The following is a 24,350-nucleotide window of genomic DNA, read 5'->3' as shown; positions in this document are numbered from 1 at the left end:
AGCATTTTGGTTTGTAAACTTTTTTCTTGACATCCTCTGCTCATGTGTAGTCTTTTTCTTGAATAAGGAGCCCTTTCTTTTGTGCAGTTGATCAAAATAAATTTCAATTTATAGTCTCATCCCTTTTCTATAACATCCCTTGAATAAGTAGTCCTTATAGACATTGATTCATTCATTCATTCAAATACTCAACAAATAACTTCTTCCTGGAGTACTAAGTAAAAGAGAGAGAAAAGAAGTCTGGGAACCTGGCAGTACAACTCTGCTGGACATCGAGAAGCATGTGGTAGACTCACACCTCGGGAAATTAGAGCATTTTTTAGGATATTGAAAGAACCATAAATAGTGATGATCACTCTCATAATCTTACTGGCAAATCCATACGTCAAACCAAATAGGAAAGTACACCCAACACCCTCCTCTTATGTTTAGGAGTTTACACTGGTGGAGGGATTGCTCTGATGTATTCAGACAAATAGGAATAAGAAGAACAGAGGGTGTTATCTACTGAAGATACAGGTGCATGTATTTCATTGCTGGCCTTGAGGAAGCTGCTCATGGGTGGAGATGCTACGGTTATCCCTGTTGTAAGAACCAGCATCAAACACAGCACTAGGCACGTGGTGAGTGTTCAGTAAATGTTTTTCCCTCTTCATTTCCAAAGCAAAACGGAAACATCCAAGCCCATTTGCAGCAGCATCATGATGCAGGGGAACAGTTATGGGCCTGTTCTACTGTGGGGTAGATTGGAAATGAGGGGCCTGCCACTCAGGCCAGTTTCCTCATCTGAAATCTGGGCACTGATTACACTCATTAGTCTGGCCCCGTCCACCTCCAAGGTGGTTGTGAATCTCCAGTGAGATATGGGTGTAAAATGCTTTGTAAACTATAAAGCTTGAGTGGCTTATAACACAACTCTAAGACTTCTTCTCTAACCTGTACTGTCACAACCACTTGCAAAATCAAAGCCAGAAAAAGGAGTCACAGACTGGCAGGCATGTGGAGGGCTGATTTAGAACACGGCATAGATTTAGAAATCTTGTTGAACACAGAATTGGTGGGGCATGCAGTGAATATGGAGCTGGAGATCCCACGAGGGTTGAACAGCGAGGTGTGATTGAGAGTTAGATGATGGCGTATTGAGACCGTTATACACAGGGGGAGCTTGAAAATAGAGGTTACCTGCGTGCAGAGAGAACAGTGGCCACAGTCCACCAGGATTTGGGATGGAGAATGAAACTTGAGTGTCGACCTCATAAACCCCACACCTAATTTCAGCAACAGCTCTGAGTTCTAAGGATGAAGTGCATGACCAAGTACGTAAGGGACATAGCAAGTACGGCTTGTTTGTGTGTGTGCCCTCTGTGTGTCCCTATTTCACGTTCCCTGGTTTCACACACCAGGCCATAGGATGCTACAGCTCCTGCTGTATCTTCAGGTAAGGGGTACCGATGTCTGTCACTTTGTATGGATGTATTCCTGAAAAGCAGGTGGGTCCAGTTTTCATAACTGTGTCCTTTATTTGAGTACACTCCTTAGCTTCGTGGAAGCAATATGTGTGATGGAAAGAACACGGATGGGGGTATTACAGGGACTGATGACTTGGGGAAGTTGCTGAACTCTGGGGTCTTGACTGCCTAATCTTTAAAGGAAGAGGTTACATTTGAATGATTAATAAGGTCTCTTCCAGGGCTGGGCCTAGAACACCCCTTTTGCACAGGGAAGAGCCCTGTTTGTCATGTGAATACTCATGCAACATTTTATCTGCCTTTTTTTGTTGTTAGCTGTTGATCTTTGTGTGTTTGGTTTTCTTACATCATATGCACTTGTTCAGTGGGTGGAGTTTATTTTCCTATTCATAGAATGCAGAATGAGAGGTTTTCAGTACACAGATTCACTACTAACTCAGGTTCCTCCAAACGTTAATGACTGATCACCTCATTGGCCCGTCGATCTGCCTCTCTTCATCACCAGGTTTTTTTTGTGAAGTTAAGGCGAAGACACAGACTCCCATTTGCAGCAGTTCGGGACTTCTGCTTCGGGAAAACAGCCTCACATACACTACAGGAGGTGTTCCCAGGAGAGGTGGAGAGACGAAGTGCCAGATGTTGTAGCAACATCGCCCCACCCCCTTCTAGTCCTGGTAGTGTGAATCTCCCACCCAGTCACTTAAGCCCACTTCTGATGTGCAAGAGGAGAGGGGAGAGAGCCCTGGGGATGCAGGAGGGCTTGTCACCTCTCATTCCTCCGTGCTGGGATGGACACCTGATTTTTGGGGTATTGAAATTCAGAGGCTGAGGCAAAGACCAAAGGACAGAGGCCAGACCCAAAGTGACTGCATGATTGCATGCGGGCGCACAATGATTGAATGGAGCAGTAATACCCATCCCTGGGAGCTGAAAAACCTCACGTCCAGATGTGGTCAGGGAGGTTCACAGAATGAAAGACAGTCTGATGAGTGAGCTACGCACGCCTGTAGAGTACAATAGAAAAATCAATAGTAAGTGGAGGTGAAAGAGTTTTAGCTGGGTTTTATTGAGCACAAAGAAGACAAACTGGCTTTTGCAGTGGTTCCAACCCTATGTTAATGGTGCTTTTTTGAAAGCTACAGTACAGGGTTAGGGGGGAAGAGCCACCCAGGAAAAGTCACCAGCCCCTCCATGCAAACGGTATGTGTGTACACAGATGGGGAAAAAGAGAAAGAGACTTGGGACTAAACATTTTTGGGTCTGTGCATGTGGATTTGTGCATGCGGTGAGGGGTGCCATGATTTTACGTGCATGCCTGTATTTTATTTTGAACTTTCAGATTGAGATGAGTTTGATCTGTCTTTTCCCATCCCTGGTAACTTTTTCCTTCCCTTTGCTCTCTACAAGTCTACTGTGGCTTTATTAGGAATTCCCTTTGGTTTAGGGGGAAAAAAATCACAGGGAGAAAGAGACCGGCTGGAGGGAAAAGAAACAAAACTGGCTGTTGGCTGGCAGCCCACAGCATGGGCCCACAGCCTTATTGGAGAGCGGTGCCCGGCCCTCTGTGTTCTTCAGCACTCCCCTCTTTACCTCCACGGTGCCCTCTTTTTTTCCTAAGGGGGCTGCGGGAGGGAGATTGTTTTACCCTCCTAACTCCCTTTTTTTCCTTTCTGTTGTTTAAAGAGAATTCGCTCTCCTTTTTTTTTTTTTTTTTTTGAGGCTTGCGCCCAGAGAGCAGCGAATTTCTCCTTGCTGGCCTCTCCTCTCCTCCCCAGCCCCCTCCCTGATGAAGAGTTCATCCAAAGTTCGCATCCAGACTCCGAACAAAGTGGCGCAGACCTTTTCCTGACTCCTCACCCTTTGTCCTCATCACTCAGTGACAGACAGGAATCAAATGCTGAGGACCCAGCCCGGAGAGGGGCCGTGGGGGTGGGAGGAGAAAGGAGAAGTTCCCATTAACTCGCCGGGCCCTTAACAACCCCGGGAGGGAGGAGGAGGCGGCGGAGGAGGGTAGCGGCCCCAGAAAGGATTTTTGTTTAAGTTTCCCCAGGCACACACTGAGCATTCCCAAGTTGTTTGCAGACGGTTTCATCTGGTTTCTGTTTGAGGGGAAGAGAGGATGGGACGATCAGTAAGGAGATGGGGCTGGCAGGGGGGAGAGAAGAGACCGGAAAATGATAGCGGGTGCTTTTTTCCTGAAGCTGGAAACATTGAAGCAGGCTGATCCTACTGTGAGAAAACAGATTCTCTGGGAGTTAAGGGTTCACCTTTTGGAGGTGGATTACACTTTTCAGGACACCAGAGGACCATAGAGCAAATTACTTCTTCCAGAGTGCTAAATGATCCCCTGGTGCCCTAGAAAGAGCCGTTTACCTCCAAAAGGTGAGTTGTTTATTGCTGGTGAGTAGAATATTGGCTGTAATGCTGGCTCATCCATCCTCTCACATCCCTGCGAGGTATTTAGGGTGGAGGTGATATTATCCACCTGTCACCATGGGAAGGGGGCTGACAAATGCCTTTCTGATTCCTGTTCCCTGGATTGAATTGCTGGGGAGGGAGGTGAAGTGACTTTTCCAAGGTCTTTTTGTGAGCCACGGACTGAGCTGGAATTTGATTTCTATCCCTGTGGCAATGCTCTTGTTGGTCAGAGAAGGATGAGCGTATTAACTCTTCCATGGAGCCTCATGTACAAAGGCTGATACGAGAAATGCCTCTGCCAGCTCTAACTGGGAAGGGAGAGGCTAAAAGGAGGACACTTCCGTGATGTCCCGACCTCATTAGGGGCTGCCTGCTGTTTTCTTAGCGCTCTGGGGCTCTGGGCTGGCTCACTTGTCCTGCTTGCTTCATGCACTCCTGCCCAGGATTCCCCATCGCCACCGCCCGCTCCCCTTGAGCCACAGAGGTCAGTCCCGCTGAGTCCAGGTAAACAAGCTCCTGGGGGGGAAGTGAAAAATGGGGCCTGAAGTGGTGAGGAGGAAGTTAAATTGTGAGGTGCCATGTTTGGTGAGCCTTCATGGGGAGGACGACAGCGTGAAATCTTGCTTGGCATTGTGGACAGAAGATCTATTGCCTTTTCCTCTCTTAAATCTTTAAAATCATAGTGAACTCTGTGACTCCCGAAAGTGGATGCTGTCCCCTAGCGCTTCACAGTTTGGATGATTCGGGGAGCTGAGATGTCCTGTTGGGCTGAACAGGGATTTGCCGGAAGGAGTCAGGATGCTTGGGTTTTGTTTCTCCTCCTGACTGTGGATTTGTTAAATAAACTATAAGCCGAAAAAAGAACAAAATCCACTCTTTGCAGGGATGTTGCTTGCTGATCCTAAAAAGACCTTCAAATGCGTGATGACACTTCTAACAGTTACGGAGGGTTTATGTGCCATTCATCATGCAAAGCAGTTCATATATGTTCATAGATGTTATTTCATTTAATCTACACAACCACAACAATCCTATGAGGTGGAAATTGCTATTATTTTGATGCGGGGTCAGTGAGCTGAGGAGTCGAAAGAAAGATTTCTTGGGCTCTCAAGATCTGGCAGTAGTGCTCTTTTATTTAGAGAATAGTGTGGAATAGCATGGGGACAGGACCCATGGGCAGTAAGAGCTGCTGCGTGGGGACAGGGCCCACGGGCAGGAGGAGCTGCTGCGGCCCCCACTACTGCTGCTGCAAACATGGGTGGAGAGTAAGGCTAAATTTAAGGCATAGGTATGTGAGCCATCTCTTTACAAGACGAAGGAAAGAACATGTAAAAAAGTTAAAAATGATATCAGTGCAGGTGGGGTCTGGCCATTGGGTGGTCCCACAACTTTTAGATAATAATCAAATCGGATTAAGTAAAGGCCAGCAGCCACCACCCTAAATCAGTTACATGAGGTTGCCAGACAGTAACCAACTTAAGTCCTTGCCTTCCCCATTAAGAGTTTCTAGAGATAAGGTCATCTCCCTTCTTCCTGGCACAGAGAGGGAGGCATCTTTACAGATGGAGGTTTCCCTTACAAATGTAAATGTATCCCAGCAAAGGGCAAGCAAACTCTGCTCCTCGGAGCCTGCTTCTCATCTGCAGTTTTAAAAGTAACCAGCCTAAAAATCCTCATCAATTTGACAAGTGAGGAAACTGAGGCACAGAGTGATTAAGATAACCTTCCTGAGATCAGCTGAGTAAATAGTTGTGTGCCTTCTCGTGGAAATACAGCACATTTCTAGTATTTTTACAGAATAGCTCTGTTCGCAGAGTTTTGGAATCAAGGGACAACTTTATTAATTAGGATCCTAGATAACTTGGGTTCGGAGTCACTTCAGGCTAAGCTGAATGAAAGCTTACCTTTTTACAGGTTAACAAAGAGGGGGACTTTCTTACTCTATTAGTAGCATACATGGTGTTCATGGGGATATTTATCCTGCTTTGGAGAATAAACTTTCCAAAGATTTAGTAGCAGCATTTGCATACAATAAATGTTTTAATTACTAATGATCCTTGCCAATTAATTAAAAAGTATGTCTGTCATGGTGCTGCTTTCTTGGCAGCACAATTATTGACAATGAGTTTGTGTGCATATTTGAGCAATACAATGACATGTCTTTTCAACATTTCCTAATCCAGGCTTTTTGTGGCGGAACATCCTGTTAGCAGACTGGTGCAGGTTTTCCTAGTCTACAAGGAGAGAAGCGGCGAGATCCCTGCCCTGCCCTGGGCCTGAGAGTACCTTGGTGCTAGTGTCTACATTCCAAACCTGGCGCTCCTGCATTTTCTTGGATTCTTGTTTCTTGTGAGCTTGTAGAGGCCATTAGCAAAGTGGGGGCCCTCTGCGAACAGGGGTGCTGTGCTGCTGCAGTTAGATGCAGTCTAGACTTTCCACCTCCCCTGTGGCACTTTTGGCAAGTTGACAGGTATAATTGATGAGTTATTCTAAGAATGTGATTCCTGAGTAACTCTAGAGTGGAGTGGCTGTGTTTCTGAGTAGTTAATGTGGCTGCGGGGAAGGCAGATGAAGGGGATGGGGGTTGGGAAGCCAGAGGGAGATGAGGAGGAGGGTCTTTGTTCAAGCCAAGTTGAATTCTGAGTCTCTGGTTCTGAGCGAGGGCGGTGGGGAGTCCTGGCCTACGAGAGCCCCTCAGGGCTCCTGGGTTTAGTATGAGAGTCTAGATGAGGCTTTTCCAGCTCGTCCCAATGTGTGTCCTAGGAAAGGGGATAGAAACACTTAATCTTGTAAACTTCCATGCCAGCCTTCTCAGTTGAGTTTATAGGAATTCATAAAGCAGCTTCCATTGCTTCCAGTTTGCCTAGTGGCCTGACTGTCCAAAGTGATGATTGTCCCTGGCTGGCCATGTAATTCTCAAGGGTCTGCAAAGCTGACAGTCAGTTGAGAAAGGAAAGAAGTTGAGACCATGGTTGTGGTCGTTGTTTCTCATTGCTTTGAGGATGAGCAGTGTCTGAGCAGAGTGTGAAGGTGGTGGAGCTGGTGGCGGAGGCTTGTGGGCAGAGTAAAGCCTGGTCGGGGAAATGAAACGGTATGAGCTTGCTGGAATTGGCGTGGCGCCTCCATCCAGTAAGTTGGAAAACAGTACAGGATCAATGGCTATAGGTGGCCAGCCGGATGTCAGGGCTTCTTCCTTCTTGGGCTTTGAATTCTGCCCCTTGAGGATCCCCCCCTCTTCCCCACCAGTCTCCGCCATCCCCTCCCCACCCCCCCACCGCCGCCCCACTTGCCTCGCTGATGATAAAGGCTCCTCCTTGGTTTTCTTGTGAGCATTCAGTTGTGACAGGTTCCCCTCTCCCCACACTGGGATCTAGTCCTTTCCCAGCATTTGTAACACACAACCCTTACATTCTTTTTAAACCCAACCTACCTATTTATAGATCCAGACACAATTATCTTATTGGATTTTGACAGTGGGTGGGTCGCTGTGGTATCGCTTCTATTTTCCCAATTTTAAGTGGACCCCAGATTCCAGGACTACTTCAGAAGGGGACCTTAAGCTGTGCCCCTAAAAGAATAGAAATCCTAAATCTCCCCCATATTTTCTCCCCTTTTTTCTGCTGGGAAGAATTAATCAGGTAGGGAGACGTGGGTGTGAATTCCATCTTCAGTGGTTACCAGATGCATGAGTCAAGGCAAGTTATTTCCGTTTTTAGGCTTTTTTTAATCTGTAAAAATGTGAGTATTCGGCTTACCTCTAATAGTTGTTGGGAGAGCTAAAAAAATAATAATGAAACAATAGCTACTACTTTGTAAAAATGTTGCTAATTTTCTTTTTTCCTTTCTAGCTTTTACTAGGTCAAAAAAACACGGTCTTGTCTCCTGTGAAGTATGAAGTGCCTTGGGTTTTGGGGCCCAACGTGCTTTTCACACCCAAAGCAGGCAGTGTTTCTATCTTGGTTCTTCTCTTGGCTCTGTGTGACGGTGCTGCATCTCTCTTGCTCTCGAGGGTTTCAGTTCTGATTCTCTCAGGCTTTATTCATGCCTCTAAGCTTGGTAACTTAAGGTTAGGCTGATGTTCTCTGCCTTTGGGAGAAGCAACACTCTTCTCACTTTACCCTTCCTTTACACCTGCCATTCCAGGTTGCTGGAAGTAATACTGTAGTGTGATCACTGTAATAATTTATATAGCACCTTATTAATTTCAAATCACTTTCCCATTGCATCTCACATCAAAGGTGGCATTACCCCCATTTTACAGATAAGGAAATTGAGTCTCTGTAAAGATTTAAACCCTATTCCGCTGCTAACTTGCTGTGGAAAGATCACTGAGAAGCACAAAATGAAACATAGAATGTTAAAGCTGTAAGAGAGAGGTTAGAAATCATCTAGCCCAGCACTGAGAAAAAGAGAGAGATTTTAAATTTAGATAGAAAGTGAAATTTCCAATTGCCATGTTAAAAAAGTCAAAAGGAACAGATGAAATTAATTTCAAAAGATATATTTTAATATATCTAAAATAGTATTTTAACATGTAATTCATATAAAAGTTGGTAATGAGATATTTTACGTTCTTTTTTTGTATTGTCTTTTAAATTGGGTGTGTGTTTTACTCTCACGGCACGTCTCAGTTCAGACTAGCCACATTTCAAGTGCTCCATAGTCACATGTAGCTAGTGGCTACCTTATTGGACTGTGCACATTTAGTCTAACCGTTTGATTTTACAGATTAGGACACTGAGGCGCAGAATAATAAGGAGCTAATATTTGGCAAAAAGGAAACAAGCCTCCTTTCAGAGCCCTTTTCACTATGTTGTCTGCACTCAGCTGTCTTCAATATGAAGACAAAAGAACCCGATTTCTGCTGTAATTTTCTATCTTCCGTCTTATACTCCATAGTTTGGGCTTGGAGAGTGTACTCACTGTTAACAGGCTTTAGGACAGTGCCATATCTGTCCCCAGAATTACTCTGTAGTCTTTCAATAGCAGAGAAAGCTTTCTGATTGCTAAGCATGGCTTTGCTCTAGGGGATGTGGAAATCCATGGAATTCGTGCCTTGCAGACCTCCCTTCGGTGGAATGGGGTCATTGCTGCTCAGAACTTCCCTTGTACAACCCTGTGGACTTGGGCATGACTCTCCTTAAAAATGCCCGGAAACCATGAGCAGCGCCCTTGGCGAATTGCGCTGGTGAGCCAAATGGGCGGTGCCATTCGAGCGATTTTCAGTAATGGTCCCATGGTGGCAAGCTGGCTGTAAAGCAGTTGAGGATGACATGAATGATGTCCCTTGAAGCTAAGACTGAACAGCCTTAATGGAAAACAAGGTCAGTTACCTGGCTGGATGACGACTTTGAGAGCGTTTTTTGTAAAGGAGAAGAGGAGCCATTTATTAATCACCACTTTTGGCATGTTATGTGTGATTCATTTGCTCATTGTCACCACCCAGCTCAGCTTTGCTTTTAGCAGGTGATCTCCAAACTGATATGATTATTGTATATTCACCGGCTTCAAGAAACCGCTGGTGGGAAATCTTATTTATGGTGATGATGGTTATGGTTATGATTATTGACAGCCATTGTTATAAACATCATTATTATTTAGTGTTAATCAACAGCAGTATGAAAGGTGCTCTAAAGAACGCAGAATTAGACCCTGTCCCCGCAAATGGGCTCATAAGAAAAAAATGACAGAAAGAGACACCCAGCCTGGGCTAGCTAGAAAAAAATACATTCCAGGGAAATACAGCTGACAAAAGAGCTCCAAAGATTATAATTTTTAGGGCTTTGGTGGAGTCCAGTATGGCACCCTGAACACAGATTAGAAAAATGGAAGGTAGACTTTCCCAGTAAAAGAAAGCCAGTTGTTTCAGCCCAGTTTTACTATTGTACTGGATTATAAAGAACAAATATAAAGGAAAGTTGGATATATGTTTTGTTTTATTGGCATGCGGGTTCACTTTCATCATCTATTTTTACTGCGTCCTATGTGCTTGTTTTAATGACTTTGAATGTCACCAGAGTCATTGTGGACCTGCCCAGGATATGAGAGAAACGTGGATCTAGTGGGAAGAACACTTATTTGTGCGGCAGAAGCTTCTGTTTCATTAGTCTTGATTTTAGAAACAGCATTTAACTTTTCGGCTTCAGTTTCCTTATGTGTAAAATAAGGATAATACTAACTACATGATAGTGTCTTGAGAATTAAAATGTTATTATTTCTACCCCTCTTGTACCACCCTAATTTTGTTTCCATACAAACCTCTGAACTTTTAAATTTCTTATATTGCTCAACTTCTCTAAAAAAACCTGGGGCTCAGAGAAGTTTACTGTCTTGGCGGAGGCCACACAGGAAATAAGTGGTACAGCTGGGATGTGAGACTGGGTCTCCTGACTTGAATCAATGACTTGTCTTCACTTGTGTTCCTTGAAGTTCTGGAAGTTCAGTGAAGGCATGATCCAGGACCCAGGCTTTAAGGGAGGAGTTCTAACTGTTGGTCTTTGTTTTGCTTTGTTTTGTTTTATGAATTGCCCAAGAGTATAAGGCTTCTTTTGGGCAGCAGTCGTGGCAGTTAAAAACTTTGAAAACATTGCTTTTAGTCAAGTCTACTTTTGCGTAATAGCAGGTATCTCACTCCTTCAGTTAGGATGGGTTTACGTGGCCCCTGAGGGTCCAGGAAGGACCTCTCCTCTCCCTGTCTTTGCGGAAGGAACAGAGTTGGTTGCCCTGGAGGATGGTCATCTCCTTAGAAGGTAGATGGTGACCTCGAAGGTTGATGATTGGAAAATATAACTTAGTTCTTTGAAGACGTGCAACAATCTCGATTTGTTGGAATGATGGTTGCATAATGGAGCTTTTGGAGAACACAGAGTTAATTTTCTACCATACTTCCAAATTTGCTGGCCAAAGAGCAAGAATTTCCCAAATCTTTGTATGGCCTTAAGAGGACCCATTTGGATGTCCCCAACTATGATGATCCTAAAGTTGTGACCTTGAAGCCAGGACCTGGTGTGTACTTTTCCTCCATGAATTCCTTAGGTTTCTCTCACATGTTAGGACTTTACATTTAAGAATGGACTTTTCATGGCCTTTGTTTTGGAGTCTTGAGGCCATGTTAATAAATATGATACCTCAGAGGAGTTTCTAGCTTATAACTCTAGACCCTTGAGAAGCGTTGGCCTTTGCAGAAACTGATCTGAATTGTTGCCATACATTTCTGTAGGGTTCCCAAATCTGGGTTTCTATTTGTTTGTTTAACCTGACTACTAGAATAAGAATACATTTCCCTTTCTCTCTCTTTTCCTTTCCCCCTTCTCTTTTTCCTCCAGAGATAGAGAATTTCCTACTGGAATTAGGTGGGGATGAAGGCCCATTGCGGAGGGCCCAGGCCGTTGCCTTCCGTTGTCTACGGCTTCTTTGGGTATCTCTCCCCTCCACCTCACACGGATGCCTATTATACACTCTTAGGGCTAGAAGAGACATCTGTTGGAGGTGAACTAGTTTAATTCCTAGAGTTTTCTGATGAGCAAACTGGTGCCTAGTGATCTTTCATTGGAGGCCTCGAGCCCACAGTATGTAGTAGTCCTTGGAGAACCTGATCATATTTGGTTTTGTTATTGATTCTTACTTAGCCTTTCTGGGCAACAGGCTCACCCTTTCCAACTCTACTCTGCCTGTTTTATCTTTCTTGACTTTCTGAAGGGCTATCTGGGCAGCCACATTTTTCGTAAAGAGCCTCATACCTAAAATAGCTTGACATTTGTGTAGTACCTTAGAGTTTACAGCGCATTTCATTTATATGATCAGATTTGACCTTTAAAACTACCTGGAGGTAGGAAGGAGAGGTATCATTATCCTTCTTTCACATAAAAAGAAATGGAGGCTCCAAAAGGTAAAGTGACTTGCCCTAGGTTCTTCAACAGGTATGTGGCCGAGCTTGAATTTGAATCCTGGTCTGTGTGCTGACCAACCCCTCCCTGCTGGTAGATAACACGCTGTTCCTTTACACCAGACTCCATTTTCTCCCTCTTTTTTCAGCAAAGAGAGTTTTCAGCAAAAAAGAGTGTTACAGCCAGCAGCTTAATCAATATGATTTTTTTCCCCTTTCCATCTCACTGTACAGATCTCAAGTCCAACACCACTCTTCACCCTAACCTTGCTCCCCTCTGATGCCAACATCAACTCCAGTTTTCTCTAAATTGTGTAATTCTTTCTTAATAGATCTTGAGCTTGACTCCAGTCTCTTTCTATTGCTTGGCCACTCCCCCCTCCATTTTTGTTTCTTTTCTCTTTCTTCAGGCGAGTCTGGAACTGTTGGGCAAATATTTAGCTTGGTGTTTTTTTACAGTATTCTCATGTGAATATTTTGTCAGTGGCCTCTTCTTAATTTCAGTCCTTTCTGGGGAAGGGTTAATAGTTCAAACCCATCATTTTTCTTGTGAGTGTTGAGACTTACAAAAGCTGCCTGGAGTGGGACTGTCCCTCCAGGTCGGGGAGGGGCAAGGCCTGGGTGGGGATAACTGGGAATCCAGTTGGGATGCTGGTGGCTGTGAGGACACTTGTCTCTTTTCTTGCCCTGCTCTAATAGAAAGGCTTGGGGATACTTAGACCAAATGAATTGTACCCCTCTAAAAAGCCTGGAAATACAGCCTGCCGTGTGCCCTTTTTGCATTTTATTTTTCTTATTGGTTTGCTAAGCAAAGAGCAGGCTTTGTGCAACCTCCTTCCCCATTTTTTTCCCCTTTTCTTGAAAAGCTTCTGTGTTCTTTTGAAACAAGCCAACCAAAGTTGAAGCCAGTGTGTAGTGCAACTCAGACCTCATGAGCAATTCTTTTTTCAGAGCAAATTTTAATTCACAGCTGCCAGTTTAGGGGCAATGCTAAGACTCGAATCATCCTGGTAATCTGAAGTACGTGTCCCAGTGTTGAGTTCTTTAAAGATGGGGCTCCTGTTTCCTAAATGCACCATTTGGTCTGTTGGACTTGACAATAGTGAGTGTAATTATGAGAAAATTTGGACAGAATATTTGAGTTAGGACTGTCTTGAAAAAATCCAAGAGGTCTCGTCACTGTAATGTTAGACTACAGTGATGAAAATATGAAGGACCTAAACTATTCTGCTTTTTAACTAAAGTTGGCCTGCACGCCTTCTCTCCACCCAAAAGGCAAACAGTAGTTTTAGCAGTTTCCCATTGCCTGGGACGCCACCATGCCCATTTAAAGGAGTGCCGGTCACCTGGTTAGAGCACCGGGCTAGGAGACACACGCAGGGTCTCCCCTGCTGAGGACCTGTTCCTTTACTGTATTCCTTGGCCACAGACTCCATCCCTAAGATGGTCTAGCCATTTCATACATGTTCTAGTCACACAGTGAACCTGGGGAGATCAAGGTCGATCGAAAACTGGAATAATCCAAACAGATCATTTCTGATGGGTCAGCAGTTATGATCTTCACACCTGAAGAACGGCTTGCATTTCATAAAAATCAGGGATCTCTCTGCCTTCAGAATAGCAGAACGCAGAGGTGAATTCAAGCAGTCACTCTTCAGTAGCAATCCTCTTTGGGGCGGCTGGGCTAAGAAAACTCCTATGGTTACAATAAAACAAAGAGGAGGAGAGGGGTGGCAGGGGACTGTGTAGTTCTTTCTGAGGCATTGGCTTGTGGTGAAAGGAGTTTTCCCAGCCTCCTTCGCTCTCAGGTAAGCCCATTGTGAAGACGACAGGGATTTCACCACATTTGATGGGAAAAGGGAGAAGAACCTGGGTGCCAGGGTTTTAGGGTCTCACTGGTGGGAGAAGCCTGGAAAGCGCTCTTTTCTGGAGGCTCTGGGAAGGAGGGAGTGCAGGGACTTTAAATTGTGGTAGGAGCGTCTGAGTCTTGTGGAGCAGGGCATGGTGTGGCCTCTACCTGGCTTTATGTAGAACTCAGATCCTTCTCCCCCATGCCTGCCACCTGCCTCGCTTTGATCTTCCATTCTGTTTCCCCACAGATCATATGGGTTTAAATGTTGCAGTTGGGTGCTCTGAAGACGGGAGCCCTTAGCCTGTGGCATTAATATCCCACAGAGCCCATTCTGGGGAGACTTGAGTGCCTTTGAAAAGGACTTTGGTTCAGACAAGACATTGCCCTTTTCTCCTTCCCGGATCCTGGCTGAGGGCAAGGCCAGCTTCGTCTGAGCCACGCACCCTAGCAGTGGTGATCCAGCTCTGTGGTCCTGTGAAAGTTAATCCTCGCTGTTAATCCGTTTAGGTAAAGCTGTTAGTTAAAAGGTAATCTGGTTAGCCTCCCTTTTCCCATTCTCCTTCTCCTGTCTAGGAGAGGGAGTTCAAGTCTTCTTTCCAGGACTCCTGTGCTTTGGCTGACTGATTGTCCATTGTGGCCTTGGGACAAAAGCTGTCTAACCAGTTTCCAGGCCCCGGTGAGTTAAAACCCTGTGATGTTCACAGTACGCACAGGGACGGGCTGAAGAGAAGCAAAGCTTAGGAGAATGACAAGAAAGGCTTGTGGAGAAGACTGCTGCGGGGCCCCACCCTCCAAGCCATCTGGCCCCTTAGCTGGGTCTCAGTTTCTGCAGCTTGGGGTGAACTTCAAGGTTATGCCACTTTGTCTTAATCCTTTACCAAAAAAAAAAGGTCTCTATTTTAGCACTCCAGGAAACCACTTGGCAATGATTGTTTTAGTGGGTTTTTATGTTATTTTGATGTTCTTGTTTATTTAAATTGCTGGAACAAGAGTCTGGCTGTTTGGGAAGAGTCCCTGCCTACAGCTCTATATGCGTCCACCCACTTACACACAACCCTCGTGCACAGCCCCTAACAGCGCCACAGACACAAAGCCTCTGCCTTCTCTCCCGCATACCTAGGCACCCCAGCCCTTTGCACCTCCTCACAGCTTCTGACTGGCTGTATGTCTCTTCCACTCCAACGCCGCTCCACTCCCACCCCCAAAGCCCCAAACAGACAAAAAAAGAAAGTGCTAAATTGCTTGCTTGCACGAAAGGGCTCTTGCCTTTGAGGGGAGCTCTCTCGGCACCTAATTTCTCTTAGATTTCTTTCTGTCCTCAGAGGTCCCCAAAGGTGCTTGTAGAATGTTTGCCGTTAAACGGTTGTAAATTAGGGGCTGAGTGTATGAAGCGTTAATGAAGGCTGCGATTGGAACCATTCGGCCTCCCCAGGCTGGCAAGTTTTCAGTTGGAGACTTCGTTCACCGCAGCCCTGAGTTCCTGAGTGTCAGGTTTCAGCTCTCCTTTCTTCTCTTTTTTCTTCTTTTCTTCTGCAGCTGTTTTTTCCCCCTACCTTCCTTCTCTTCCACCTCTTTCCTTCCTTCTTCCAAACCTGCTCCACCTCCACCCCTCTAGATTTTTCTGAAAGTAACCACTAGGAACAGGGCGGGAAGAGGAAAAGCAGCCTTTCTTTCTTTTTGTACATAAGGCAGGGCCAAAAGAGTTTATTCTGTTTTTCCTTCTCTCTTTTTTGTGTTCGCTGTATTTCTTTCTCTTTCAGCCAAGTTCAGAATTGATGCTTGCAGAAGAGAGGAATTTTGAATAACTGCCTAAGTTAAACAGAATGTGGAGAAAGTTCAGCTCTGTCCTATGCTTTAAAAATTAGAATTAGAGGAGAATAATGCATCTCTCCTAGAGGGACTGGCCAGATGTAGCTAGGGGAGCATCACAGTGCCAGTATATTTATACCTGGGTAAGGGTATAAGTACACTTTAAGCAACTCCATTGTGTGAGAATATGGATCCTCCTTCACATATACAAACAGTCATGTATTTCCCAAAGGAGTCTTTGTGTAATTCAGTGTAATACGTGTTTTTAAGCAGGGGTGTACAAGCCATGCAAAATAATGGGTTCTTTTTAGATAACAGACTTCTGAGTTTAACATGTGATTAACTTTACCAAAAATCCTTTTCTTCTCAAGTACAGTACTTATGACAAATTGTGTGGAGAACACCTACATATTCCACTTCTTTGGGTTCAGAGTGTCTCCTAGTGACATCCACTTTATACGTTTTTTATTTTAAGTTTAGTCTGGTGTGCTTTTCACTTTAGTAACTATGAACCGTATCTACGAAACAGTAACTTCGTAATTTTAAGCACACACTGTTTGCTAGACATGTGCAAAGCACTTTGTACGTTATCTTATTGAATTCTGTTATCATTCCCATTTTAGAAATGAGGAAGTTGAGGGTTACAGAGGTTATATAAATTGTAGACTATGTTGTGCCGCTTGCCTTCTTACCCATCTGTGTCCCATCATAATTGCACTCTGGTTCCACTATGCTTAGGTTTACAATTTGACTTCTGAGATCCCTTCCCCTTGATAGTCATTCATTCATTCATTCATTCGTTCTGTATGTTGAGTGCCTACTGTGTACCAGGATGCTGTGACATTCAGGCCAGCACTTGATGATGGCTGCTTGTCACAGGATCTATTGATGTAGTCTTGACAAATCAGGAGTGGACATAGCCCTTTCATTCTATCCTGTGAGCCTTGGCTTATGCCATCCGTTTATTACTGTGGCTTCTATATGTTAATAAATAACTTATCAAAATAGTCATAAAGGACTTGGCAGACAAAATGAACTGCTAGAGAAGACTGCATTAAATTTTAATAGGAAGAATTCTTAGTAATAAGCCAAAAATGAGTCTTGGTGTAGAGCCGAGCCATTCCTTTGAGGCTTTCCCTAAGACCTCCTCATGTCAAGGACTGAGTTTTTTCATTTATGAAACACTTCACTTTTAGACAAATTGCATTTGAAATTTCTTAGTCTGTTTCCCCAGTAAATAAATAAAACAAAAGTAAAGATGGGAGAAGACAAGACAAACATCTTCCTCTAGTCCATAGAGGAAGATGGTGTACATTACACCCCCAGTTGTATATTACATCCTTCTATGTATCCAGCACTGTGTTGGTTGCTGGGAAGATGTCAGTGATGACATCATAGACCCTGATCTAAGGAACCAGTATTCTGGTGGGGACAGGCAAGGAAACTGTCCTAGTTCAGTGTATGAAATGCTGTGATGGGGATGCAGGTGGAATATTATGGGAGTGTTTAGGAGGGCAGCTCACCATCTTGTTGGTGGTGAGGTCCACAGAAGTTTCTCTGAAGAGGTGACATGTGAGCAGGTATCTAAAAATGGAGTGGAGTTAGCCAGGTGGGGTGGGTGTCAGGGGTGGAGAGGGGCAGAGTAGCAGAAGAACATTTTTATTAAAATGCTTTTGTTGCTTTGGAGAAAGATGATATTTTGTCCTCTAAAATTCTATGAGCAGAGCTTCCAGACTGTAACAGAGGTTGGGGTGACCTAAAGCAGACGAACAAATATTTTGGCAGAGCTGGAGTGTGAGTTTAATTTCCGTAGGAGTTCTGTAGAGGAGAACTTTTCCTGTATGCGAACAGGCACCTTTATATTTTTAAAATTTTTTCCAGTTTTATTGAGATATAATCGACATACAACACAGTATAAGTTTAAGGCATGGTGACTTGACTTGCATAGATTGTGAATTGATTACCATAATAAGCTTAATTAATGTCCATCATCATGTATAGACACACACACACACACAAAATGTTTTTTTCCTTGTGATGAGAACTTTTAGGATTTACTCTCTTAACTTTCCCATTTTTTACATAGCAGTGTTAGCTATAGCCGTCACGTTGTACGTTACATCCCCAGTCCTTGTTTATTTTATAACTGGAAGTTTGACCTCTTTCATCCATTTCCCTCACCCCTACTCCCAACCCCCTGCCTCTGGTAACCACAAATCTGATCTTTTTTCCTATGAGTTTTTTGTTTTGTTTTGTTTTGTTTTTCTGATTTCACATTTAAGTGAGATTGCACAGTATTTGTCTTTCTCAAACAGGGAGCTTTTCAGTGCGGAGAGGGGACTCAAGCCTCTGTAACCCTCTTGATTGCCTGTGCTGCTGGCGTTTGTTGTTCTTTCAGATTAGGCATAATACAATCTCCTTACTTCAAACTCCACTGTTTAAAATGTTTGATGATTTGTGAAAGCCTTCCCATAAAAAGCAGTTGACCAAGCATGTAAATAATTAAAACTATTAATATAAATGTATATTGAACATTTCAATGTTTAGAGTGCTGGGTTTATATACTTAAGATTGCTCGGGATTATATAGCCGGTTCAAAGAAACAAACTTTTAAACGGTTTTATAAAGTGAACAGAATCTATTTGCATACCAATTCCAACTTACGCTCTGTTCAAAAAAGTAGGTCTGATGGTACCTCTTTGTGGAAATAGTTTATTAGCAATTAGTGTTCATGTCGAATAAAGTTTTAAGATTTTATTTTTCACTAAAATTCTTTAAATTCAGATATTTTGGGTAATTCATGCTTTCCCTCCAATTTCCCTAGATTGGTAAGATTTTACTGCAGTTACACTCTCTTTTCTTATAATAACAATGAACATGTTGAAGATAGTGACCATATGGAAGGGCATGGGCAGGGCGAGAGTAATTCCTTTCCGCTTTAAGGGATTTAAATTTTTTTTTTCATTATTCAAGAGTTATACTTTTTTCTCTATATTTAAAACAACTTCCATCATCTCCTCTAATAAATGAGTTCTGTAATAAATTTACGATGTCTGGTAATCTGATGTTGTATTTGCTTACTGTCTGTCTTTCCCACTGTAACATGAGCTTCATGATAGCAGAGACTTTGTCTTGTTGCTCTATCCTTAGCACCTAGAAGATTCCCTACCATGTGACGAGGACTTCATATTTATTTAATGAACGAATGAAGCAGTTAATGCTTTATTTGTGTGTGGTAACTGATGATGCTTGCAAACTTTGTATAAAATAGGTTGCATAAACATTCATACTGCCTTATGTATAACTTAATTTTTTTGATGAGAGAGGGAGGAATTTTGGAATCTTATTAGATCGTTTGTTTACAGAGGATGGCATAACTAACCCTACCATGAGGTATTGGGAAGTATTCCAAAGTGACATTGGAATTGGGTTTCTGGATCTTGAAGGATGCAAAAGGAATGCCAGAGTGAGTCCGTGGTTGATACCAGGCTGAGTGCACAGCATGCACAGAGGCCTAGAGTCGTATCAGCCTTATGGCCAGAGTCCATCACAGAGTCAGATGATGCCAAGCTAAGGATTTCTAGTTTGGAAGATTTAAATAGCAATGCCTTGAAGGACATCAAGATTATCAGAGGCTGCATAGAGCTGCTGAGGAAGGTTAAGAGAAGAGAGTAAATTAGTTAGGTTTTGAGCAGCCTGTTGGTGCTAAGAGGCAGTTGGAAATATATGTCTGAAGCTGCAGAGAGAGATCAGGGCTAGGGATATAAATTTGGGTGCAATCAGTATGTAAATGGCAATTGATGTCATGAGAGGGAATGTGATGATCCAGGAGCGTCTATACAGAATAGAAGAGGAGCAGGGTAGAACTTCAAGAGCGCCAAAATATGGAAGTTGGGTAGAGGATGGAAGAAGAAAAGGATTATTAGAGAGGCAGAAGAAAAACATGGAGGGAGTGGCGTCTTAAAAGCCAAGGCAACTTTGAGAATTATTGGTTTATCCACATCATTAAATGCCATGGCCTTCCTCTGGACTCTCATACTTCTGTCTTAACATATATTATGTTACATTTGTCTATTTATTGTCTTTGTCCCATTAGTTTGTGAGCTCCTTGAAACCAGGGTTAAGATGTGTTTTATCTTTGTGCCTAGATCAGGAATGGCAAAGAGGTTTCATTTCCTGTGTCAAGTCTGAGAATTCTAAGCTACATCCAGGGCTTTCAGAGAGAGAGAGAGAAAGAATGCCTTAATCCATTAATGGTTTCTGATATGGCTTCAAGATCAGAGACTGGTGGTAACTTGCCATGTGTTTTTCATCTCTGCATTAGGCACTCATTCATTCATTATTCAACAGATATTTACAGAGCCCCCAACATGTGCCAAGTACTGTGCCAGGTACTTAGTAAATGTTTATTGAATAAATGTTGCATGGTTAAAGGCTTGCAACAGCCTGCACAAGCAGTGCTAAAGGGATCTGACCAGGGATGGGCAACCTTTGAGAGCCCAGCTGACGTCAGCCTCAGAGCTGTGTGACTGTTACTCCGTCCACACGTGCCGAAGTGTACTGGTTAGCTCAGAGTCCTTGTAGACAGAGTGCCAGATGTCAATGATTTGAGTACAAATACTGTTCACTTTTGTAAGTATTTAACTTATTGGGATACACTTGCCTCTCACTTGATCTTTGCATTACTCCAAAAAGAGAGATTGGTCATATGTTGTGATCTCTGCTGGACAGATGAAGTAATAGAGATATATATTACTTGAGTAATTAACAAAGCCCAGACTGAGCTGGGAGTGGAACACGGGTCTGACTCCCACTTCTAGCTCTTGAGATTATGGCACAGGGATTGGCTTCTCCCATCACAGAATATAGCTCTGCTCTTGGGGCGGCTAGAAGAGCCTGACGCCTCATTTTTCAGAAGGGTGTTTCCTTGGGCAATGGGCAGACTTTGGGGTGGTGGAAGGTTGGTAGGAGGAGGGGAGAAATGATTGGCTCCCAGAGGCTTCCTGTGCTCCCAATTCATGATTCATGTTCTTTCTCTGTAGCTAATTTTTGTTAAGTATAAGAATTCCAGGAATCTTTCAGGAATTGGGGGAGACCACTCTCTCCTGAAATATAAAACATCTGCTCTTGGTCTCTTTGGAGCTCCACTATCTGAGGGAAAAACAGGGAAAAAGAGTTGATATGAAACAGACATTGTTTCAAACAATAAATCCCCCTTTACTCATTAATGAGAAAATAAATTTAGGGACAAAGGTGTCAGACTTTTCAGGAGGCCTCTCTTAGCACTGTGTTTTTGAATTTTCTGGGCAAGTGAGAAGTTCAGAGCAAAAGACTAAGTCTCTAAGAACACAAAATTGTGGGTGTTGGTTAGACATGGCCTTCCCCCTGAAATCCCACGACGTTTCAGTGAGTTAGGCAATTGTTTTAGGGGACCAGCACTTTCTTTCTCATAATCAGAGACATAAACACCTGAGGGTATAGAAGCATGGCCGGACATGTATAACAATCTAAAAAATGTGCAGGTAAATTCCTAAAATCACCATTTTCGTGGTCCTGCATCCTTCCTTCCTTTTTCTTTTAACCCTTGTCCATCCCCACAAATTCCCTTTCTGTTCTCAGGCTGCTTGAGGCCTTCCCGTCCCCCTTTACCCTGGGCACTCTGACATTCTCAGCCTCTTCTAGAGTCTGAGTGTTACTCTTTGGACAAATCACTGTGAACCACATGGATTTCATGAAATCACCTAAAACCTGTCTGTTGAGTTTGTCAAGAACCTTGGACACAGGGAAGGAAGAAGGAAGGCAAATGAGTTTAGGGGTGGAGACCATTCTGATTTTGCACGGCTGTATTCCCGGCAGCTAATCCAGTGACTGGCCCATAGTAGGCACTCAATCTCTGTTCAGTGAAATGTGATGAAGAATTTAATTGGGGGATATGGTTAAAGATGAAGAGGAAGTTAGACGGTGCAAGGGCATCTTCAACAGAGAAGGAAGGAAGGAAGTCTCATGACTGGGGGTGTCAGAGCACAGGCTTCCAGGCAAAGTAACAGAAACAGTCAGAGAATTTCCAAGATCGAAACTTGTTGCACCAAAGGGTTGGTGCAGATTCACAGATGCCCTGTGTCAAGGGTCTCAGCCTTCTGTGTCTGCGTGTCTCCTTTTGTTCCATTAGGTTCAGTACTGCGGCGAATGGTGTCTGCCACCTCAAGTTGCCTCCCCTGCCCCTCTGTCCCCGCTTGCTATCAGCCTGCAAGCCTTAATGCAACACGCTCTGGCGCCAATAACAGTCTCCTCGCTGAAAGAGAGACTTGAGGGACTGGAATTGTGAGGGAAATGCAAGCTCTGGGCTTGGAGGGTGGTCCACGGCCCCTCCCCTTCACTTCTTTGAACCAGGGAAGGGGCTGGTTCCAGGGCTCTGTGGGAAAGCTCTTTTGAAGAGCCATGCACTTGGGCCATGGGGCACCATTTCACTTTAGTTGAGGGGGTCCCTGTTGTGTTCTAAAGAAAATGTGGTGAGGTTAACATAAAAGCAGAGTTTAGCAACCGGGAACCCAGTGGTCTGTATGGCCTCCTTTCTTAATTGCTGGTGAATGAAGCCAAGAAGGCACTAAGGGTGGGTGGGGAGCGCTTTTGTAAGAGGTTAAGTTCCTGGTGGAGTGATGATAGGATTAGCAACAATTTGGTGGAAACAGGCAGAAGACAGGAGGAGTACAAGTGATCAGTTCTGCTCTGTGTCCCTCTGTTCCCTGGTTCACCCATGGCCCTTAGGCCTGTTGTCCTGAATGATCACAGCGCTGGCACCACCCTTGTGGGGACTGGCGGTCAGCCCTCCTGCACATTCTGCCATGGATAGCACATTTGCATGCTCCCCTGTGCTTAGCGGCTGAGCTGGAAGATGGGGAAGAAAGAAAAGAGAAAATCAAATTAAATGTTTGACCAGCAGAATGAATTCTTTCTCCAGTCAAGCTGGCTTACATTTGACTTGCTTTTTATTTTCTAAACTTTCTGTCACCATAAATCCTTTTTCTTCTCCTTTTATCCGTTAAAATGTTTTTAATCTTTGTGCCAACACTTTGTCTTTTGGCTGGTTCTGTGTCTGTCCCAGCTCTGTAATCCCGTGCACGTTCTTTTTGTCACTTTCTTGTCTCTGGATCCGAACCCCAGTGCTTCGCTTTGAAATATTTTTCAGGTTTCAGGATTTCTTGCTTTACGCTTCGATCTTCCCTCGACCCTTCTCGGGGGTCTGTTGTTTTTTCTACTTTGGGCCATGTTCATATTTCTGTCTTTCAAATAAAATTGTTTCTCTCATGTACACGTGATCGTAGGGGCTCAGTTCTCTTTTTGGTGTCTGTTTAGAGGAGTGAGTCCTGCTCAGAAAAAAAGGGGGAAAAAAAAGGCCCCTGGTCTTGGTTATCTTATGTTTAACTGCTTCTTTGCTTTGAGACATGGGAATAAAAATTACTTAGCTCATCCACCCTCCCCAGAGAATGGAAAGGAGGGTGACACACCTCGCGGGAAATGGGGGCAACCCCGTTTTGGAGGAAGGCTGCCTGATTTCTTAGGAGATGGGGAGTGAGGGCCAGCGCCGGGCCTGGCCTCCCACTAACATTTCTCTCAACTCACTTTACCTCCAGCAAGAGGAGAGCTGACAGCCTACAACAATGGCCTCCTTTCTTCTCCAAGGGCCAGTGTTTTGATAGTGTCAGGTTACACCCCAGCCTCCCCCTGGCCCATTTATAAACCTGACACGGGCAACATGATGTAATGTTATTTTTCAGGATCTCAATGAGGGAATTTTTTGCCCCAGGTCAGAAGAATGCTAGTTGATTTTTGCTGAAATGAACCATGGCATGGTATAATATATGGGCTCCTGCTTCAAGAAAGTGGAGGGAGGATAGAGTGGGGGTTTGCACTGGAGTTGGTAGTGAGGAGCAGGGCTTTTTTGTGTGGGCCTTCCACTTCCGGGTGCCCAAGCCAACCTTTTGCTGTTGGGAAGTGCTCTTGTGGAAGGAGGCCTGGCAGCTGTCTCTTTTACAGCTATCTTGCTGGGGTCTGTTGCTATTGTCTTGGTTTCTAATGCATTGCCATTGAGCAGCTGCAGTGGCTGAGACTGAACTAGGAAGTGACAATAGAAAGGAAAGAGGGACAAGGAAGGACTTCCACGTGACTGGGTCCGTCTTCCAGGCGTGGGTTCGCCCACCCTTTTGCAGCCCTGCTCCCCTTGCTGTGGTCGAACTGTGCTTCTCCACTTGGCTGGGAGCATGGAAAGGGAGCATGATGGGTTGCTGATGGGTCTGTGGGCTCCTTGTGCTCCCTCCCTTCAAGCTGCTGCCTGTGGCCTTTTTGTGGGACAGTACCTGTACCCTAAACATTTTAGAACAGTTCCGTTTCTATCTTTACGTTTGTTTTGAATCCGAAGTTACAAAAGATTCTACAGTGGAAAGTTGCCTGGCACTTCGTTGGGGACATTGCCATATGCCGAGGAAGAGATTGTGAATGTGACAGGGCTCCCACCTCTGTCCTCATCTCCCCAGCCCCTCTCACCTTCTGGGGGTGACCGTGTTACCACTGCCTCATGAGAGGTGGTAAAGCATTGTGGTTAAGAGTACTGGAGATGGAATCCATCTCGGCTTCCCAATCCTGGCCCTGTTATTAATTGTCCGATTGACCTTGGGCAAGTTATTTGAACTTTCTGCCTCGGTTCCTGATCTGTTAAGTGTGAGGAATAATAGATCTGCCTCAGCGGGTTACTGAGCAGATTAAATGAGTTAATATACAGAGAGTTCTTAGAGCAATGCTTGGCGCCTACGGAAGACTATGAGAATTTCCTTTAAAAAGTTCTTCCAGAAATATTTTTATAAATTATAAATATATTTATATTTTTATAAATTATAAATATATTTATATTTTTTCTTCCTGT

General features: G+C 44.1%; 1 protein-coding gene across 7 annotated transcripts in view; it reads left to right on the top strand.

Annotated features, from left to right (window-relative positions):
• The window catches only part of PBX1 (PBX homeobox 1), a 309,428-nt gene that overhangs the window by 22,999 nt on the left and 262,079 nt on the right, over positions 1-24,350 (top strand). The window lies entirely within an intron of this gene.

The sequence above is a fragment of the Equus asinus genome, chromosome 25 (genome assembly GCF_041296235.1).
Source record: "Equus asinus isolate D_3611 breed Donkey chromosome 25, EquAss-T2T_v2, whole genome shotgun sequence".
NCBI classification, from domain to species: Eukaryota; Metazoa; Chordata; class Mammalia; order Perissodactyla; family Equidae; genus Equus; species Equus asinus.
Note: the sequence above shows the minus strand (reverse complement) of the source record. Positions and strands in the feature narration are given on the sequence as shown.